This window comes from Mustelus asterias, chromosome 30, assembly GCF_964213995.1.
Source record: "Mustelus asterias chromosome 30, sMusAst1.hap1.1, whole genome shotgun sequence".
NCBI classification, from domain to species: Eukaryota; Metazoa; Chordata; class Chondrichthyes; order Carcharhiniformes; family Triakidae; genus Mustelus; species Mustelus asterias.
In genome coordinates this window covers 4,496,408-4,502,738 of record NC_135830.1, presented here as the reverse complement: position 1 = coordinate 4,502,738, position 6,331 = coordinate 4,496,408, and the positions used below count along the sequence as shown (strand labels likewise).

At 45.6% G+C, this 6,331-nt stretch overlaps 1 non-coding gene across 1 annotated transcript; it reads left to right on the top strand.

Annotated features, from left to right (window-relative positions):
- The first annotated feature begins 693 nt into the window (after positions 1 to 693).
- On the top strand, positions 694 to 766 carry trnav-cac (transfer RNA valine (anticodon CAC)). The gene has a single exon. It is a non-coding gene; the product is annotated as a tRNA-Val (tRNA).
- The last annotated feature ends 5,565 nt before the right edge of the window (positions 767 to 6,331 follow it).

Below are 6,331 nucleotides of genomic sequence, written 5' to 3'. Positions count from 1 at the left end.
CCCTCTATCCCACACCTCCTCACTTTCATCATAAGCCAACCATGGGGGACCTTATCAAATGCCTTACTAAAATCCATGTATATGACATCAACTGCCCTACCTTCATCAACACACTTAGTTACCTCCTCAAAAAATTCAATCAAATTTGTGAGGCACGACTTGCCCTTCACGAATCCGTGCTGACTATCCCGTATTAATCCGCATCTTTCTAAATGGTCGTAAATCCCATCCCTAAGGACCTTTTCCATCAATTTACCAACCACCGAAGTAAGACTAACCGGTCTATAATTACCAGGGTCATTTCTATTCCCTTTCTTAAACAGAGGAACAACATTCGCCACTCTCCAGTCCTCTGGCACCATCCCCATGGACAGTGAGGACCCAAAGATCAAAGCCAAAGGCTCTGCAATCTCATCCCTTGCCTCCCAAAGAATCCTAGGATATATTTCATCAGGCCCAGGCGACTTATCGATGCATTAATTATTGAGCAGAAATCATTGCTCCCTTAGATATTTGCCGGACGACCGCTTATAAATGTTGAAGTTCAAGATGAGTTGAGAAATCAGGTTGAAAGAAACGATTTTTGTCTTGTATTAAGTGACATGGACTCTCAGTATAACCAGTCGAGCCTGCAGCAACACAGTCGAGTTGAACATTGTGGTCAGGCCAATTGGCGGCGCTATGCTGTCAGCTGTTTCTGTAGTGTAGTGGTTATCACGTTCGCCTCACACGCGAAAGGTCCCCGGTTCGAAACCGGGCAGAAACATTTATTGAAATTATTCATTTTGTATGAGGGAAGTTTTGCATGGTTTCAGTTGTTGCTGAACATTATCCGAATCTCGATGTTGCAGCCATGTTATCTTTGGTCTGACCTCGGCCACAAATGCTCTCAGCAAAAGCAGAAATGCTGTATTTTAAGACGCAATGAGGAAATAAATGTTTGTACTTTGACACCGTGCGCATATTAGCAACTTGTTCAGTCCATAACAGAATTTAATGGATTTATAAATGCAGACTAACATAGTTAATCACCATCTGAAACATGTGTAATAGCAGTGTGTGCTCATAAACACAGACAGAAGTGAAAGTGTAACTGAACTAGAGGAAATGGCGCACATTTCCTGGAAGCATATTTTTAAAATTGTTCTTCAGAATAAAGAAATGGGAAAAAATCACTCAGGCAGATGAGTAAATCGAAACTCAGTGTAGATCTGCTGGACTTTTCTATAGATGAACGGGATTTAGGCGCCAGAATGTTTCACGCGCAGAATAAAGAGGGATCAAGTATAACTAGCAGATCATTCTTAAACCTTTTCCCTTTAAAGATATTTGATATTGTTTAAAAGCTGACTATCTCAAATAAGCACCATGGGACGTTTACTACCCAGTGACTCGATTTCTTTTATTGGTCAGTCATGTTTGCAATGCAATGTTGCATATTCCCGAGATATTCAACTCAGAATGAAGATGCATGTATTCAATACATGTATTCATATTTAATATAGAACATAGAACATAGAACAGTACAGCACAGAACAGGCCCTTCGGCCCACGATGTTGTGCCGAGCTTTATCTGAAACCAAGATCAAGCTATCCCACTCCCTATCATCCTGGTGTGCTCCATGTGCCTATCCAATAACTGCTTAAATGTTCCTAAAGTGTCTGACTCCACTATCACTGCAGGCAGTCCATTCCACACCCCAACCACTCTTTGCATAAAGAACCTACCTCTGATATCCTTCCTATATCTCCCACAATGAACCCTATTGTTATGCCCCCTTGTAATAGCTCCATCCACCCGAGGAAATAGTCTTTGAACGTTCACTCTATCTATCCCCTTCATCATTTTATAAACCTCTATTAAGTCTCCCCTCAGCCTCCTCCGCTCCAGAGAGAACAGCCCTAGCTCCCTCAACCTTTCCTCATAAGACCTACCCTCCAAACCAGGCAGCATCCTGGTAAATCTCCTCTGCACTCATTCCAGCGCTTCCACATCCTTCTTATAGTGAGGAGACCAGAACTGCACACAATATTCTAAATGTGGTCTCACCAAGGTCCAGTGCAGTTGCGGCATAACCCCACGGCTCTTAAACTCCAACCCCCTGTGAATAAAAGCCAACACACTATAGGCCTTCTTCACAGCTCTATCCACTTGAGTGGCAACCTTTAGAGATCTGTGGATATGGACCCCAAGATCTCTCTGTTCCTCCACTGTCTTCAGAACCCTACCTTTGACCCTGTAATCCACATTTAAATTAGTCCTACCAAAATGAATCACCTCACATTTATCAGGGTTAAACTCCATTTGCCATTTTTCAGCCCAGCTTTGCATCCTATCTATGTCTCCTTGCAGCCTACAACAGCCCTCCACCTCAACCACTACTCCACCAATCTTGGTGTCATCAGCAAATTTACTGATCCACCCTTCAGCCACCTCCTCTAAGTCATTAATAAAAATCACAAAGAGCAGAGGACCAAGCACTGATCCCTGTGGCACTCCGCTAGCAACCTGCCTCCCATCCGAAAATTTTCCATCCACCACCACCCTCTGTCTTCAATCAGACAACGAGTTACCTATCCAATCGGCCAACCTTCCCTCTATCCCACACCTCCTCACTTTCATCATAAGCCGACCATGGGGGACCTTATCAAACGCCTTACTAAAATCCATGTATATGACATCAACTGCCCTACCTTCATCAACACACTTAGTTACCTCCTCAAAAAATTCAATCAAATTTGTGAGGCACGACTTGCCCTTCACGAATCCGTGCTGACTATCCCGGATTAATTTGCATCTTTCTAAATGGTCGTAAATCCCATCCCTAAGGACCTTTTCCATCAATTTACCAACCACCGAAGTAAGACTAACCGGTCTATAATTACCAGGGTCATTTCTATTCCCTTTCTTAAACAGAGGAACAACATTCGCCACTCTCCAGTCCTCTGGCACCATCCCCGTGGACAATGAGGACCCAAAGATCAAAGCCAAAGGCTCTGCAATCTCATCCCTTGCCTCCCAAAGAATCCTGGGATATATTTCATCAGGCCCAGGGGACTTATCAACCTTCAGTTTATTCAAAACTGCCAGGACATCCTCCCTCCGAACATCTATTTACTCCAGCCTATTAGCCTGTAACACCTTCTCTTCCTCAAAAACATGGCCCCTCTCCTTGGTGAACACTGAAGAAAAGTATTCATTTTCATCACCTCGCCTATCTCTACTGACTCCATACCCAAGTTCCCACTACTGTCCTTGACCGGCCCTAACCTCACCCTGGTCATTCTTTTATTCCTCACATAAGAGTAAAAAGCCTTGGGGTTTTCCTTGATCCGACCCACCAAGGACTTCTCATGTCCCCTCCTAGCTCTCCTAAGCCCCTTTTTCAGCTCGTTCCTTGCTAACTTGTAACCCTCAATCGAGCCATCTGAACCTTGTTTCCTCATCCCTACATAAGCTTCCCTCTTCCTTTTCACAAGACATTCCACCTCTTTCGTGAACCATGGTTCCCTCACTCGGCCATTTCCTCCCTACCTGACAGGGACATACCTATCAAGGACACACAGTATTAGTTCCTTGAAAAAGTTCCACTTTTCATTAGTGCCTTTCCCTGACAGTTTCTGTTCCCAACTTATGCCCCCTAATTCTTGCCTAATCGCATCATAATTACCTCTCCCCCAATTGTAAACCTTGCCCTGCCGTACGGCCCTATCCCTCTCCATTGCAATAACAAAAGACACCGAATTGTGGTCACTATCTCCAAAGTGCTCTCCCACAACCAAATCTAACACTTGGCCCGGTTCATTTCCCAGTACCAAATCCAATGTGGCCTCACCTCTTGTCTGCCTATCCACATATTGTGTCAGGAAACCCTCCTGCACACACTGCACAAAAACTGCCCCATCCGAACTATTTGACCTACAAAGGTTCCAATCAATATTTGGAAAGTTAAAGTCCCCCATGACAACTACCCTGTGACCCCCACACATATCCATAATCTGCTTAGCAATTTCTTCCTCCACATCTCTATTACTATTTGGGGGCCTATAGTAAACTCCTAACAACGTAACCACTCCGTTCCTATTTCTAACCTCAGCCCATATTACAACAGTGTGCAGATCCCCCTCGAAGTGCCTTTCCGCAGACATTAAACTATCCTTGATTAACAATGCTACTCCTCCACCTCTTTTACCAGCTTCCCTACACTTGCTGAAACATCTATACCCCGGAACGTCCAACAACCATTCCTGTCCTTGTTCTACCCACGTCTCCGTAATGGCCACAACATCGTAGTCCCAAATACCAATCTACGCCACAAGTTCATCTACCTTGTTCCGGATGCTCCTTGCATTGAAGTAGACACACTTCAACCCACCTTCCTGTCTACCGGTACCCACCCTTGACCCTGATATCTTCCCCAATACCTCACCACCCTCAACACTGACTTCTGGACTACAACTCCTTTTCCCACTCCCCTGACAAATTAGTTTAAACCCCCCTGAAGAGCCGTATCAAATTTCCCTCCCAGGATATTGGTGCCCCTCTGGTTCAGGTGCACCCCATCCTGTTTGTACAGGTCCCACCTTCCCCAGAATGTGTTCCAATTATCCACATATCTGAAATATTGAATAACGAAACAAATATTGAGTAACTAGCCAATGTTTCGAGTTTGGATGACCCTTCATCAGAGCTAAGGGCAAAGAAAATCAGACAAGATTTATATTATGAGGGTGGAAGGGGGGATGCTGTAATTGGACAAAGGGAATGAAAAGCAGAATGCGGAAGGCTGAGAGAGGTGTGAAAAGTGTTAATCAGAATGGTACAGCAGAGGTACAGATGGTTTGCCCTGAATGGAGGGGGGTTGGTGGGGGGGAGGAGGGGGGTTGGTGGGGCGGAGAGAGGGGAGTGGTTGGAGAGGACACCGGGTGCGGGCGAGAAGGAGAGCAGGAATGAAGAAGTTGTAAAATGGACGTGAGAAAGAAGTATGATAAAATGGATGAATGAGATGAAAAGAAGAAACAAAATGAAATAAAATAAATGGAAATGGGGTGAAGGTGGAGGGGAGAATCATGGTCTGAAGTTCTTGAACTCAATGTTCAGTCTGGAAGGCTGTAAAGTGCCCAATCAGAAGATGAGGTTCTGTTCGTCCAATTTGCATTGGGGTTCACTAGAACATTGGAAAAGGCCAAGGACGGACACGTGGGCAGGAGAGCAGGGTGGTGTGTTGAAGTGGCAAGTGACCGGAAGCTCTGGGTCCTGCTTGCAGACGGACTGAAGGTGTTCAACAAAGTGGTCACCCAATTTGTGTTTGGTCTCTCCGATGTAGAGTAGACTGGATTGAGAGCAGTGAATTGAATAGACCAGGTTGGAGAAGGTGCATGTGAAGCACTGCTTCACCTGAAAGGACGTTTAGGACCCGGGAGGTGAACAGGGAGGAGGTAAAGTGGCAGGTGTTGCACCTTCTACTATTGCATGGGAAGGTGTTATGGGTAGGGGATAGGATGTTGGGTGGGATGGAGGAGTGGACCAGGGTATCCCAGAGAGGACGATCCTTGTGGAATGCTGGTGGTTGGGGGGGGGGGGGGGTTAAAGGGAAGATGTGTTGGGTAGTGGCATCATGCTGGAATTGGCAGCAATGGCAGAGGATGATCCTTTGAATGCGGAGGCTGGTTGGGTGAAAAGTGAAGACAAGGGGAACCCTGTCCTGGTTCTGGGAGGGAGGGGAGGGAGTGAGAGCAGTGGCGGGGGGATGGGTCGGACATGGTCAAGAGCCCTGTCAACAACAGTGGGTGGAAAAGCTCAACTGTTGAAGAAGAAAGACATATCTGCAACGCTAGTTAGGAAAGTGGCATAATCAGAACAGATGCGGCGGAGGCGAAAGAATGAAGAGAATGGGATGGAGTCCTTTCAGGATGTGGGGTGTGAAGAGCTGCAGCCAAGATAGTTGTGGGAGTCGGTGGGCTTGTAATAGGTACTGGTGGATAGTCTAACCATGAGAACCTGCAGCAACACAGCAGAGTTGAACCTTGCACACAGGTCGATTGGCTGCACCTAACTGCTGGTAGTTTCTGTAGTGTAGTGGTTATCGTGTTTGCCTCACGCGTGAGCAGTCCCTGGTTCAAAACCAGACAGAAACTTTATCATTTCAGGAAGTATGCATAATGTTGGTTATTTGCTGAACATTATCCAATTCTCGATGTTGCCATATTATGTTTGTTTTGACCTCGGTCTCAAATGCTTTCAGGAAAATCAGAAATGCTGCATGTTTAGATGCAGTTGCAGGAAAGAAATGTTTGTATTTTGACACCGTGCATATATTAGCAACTTGTT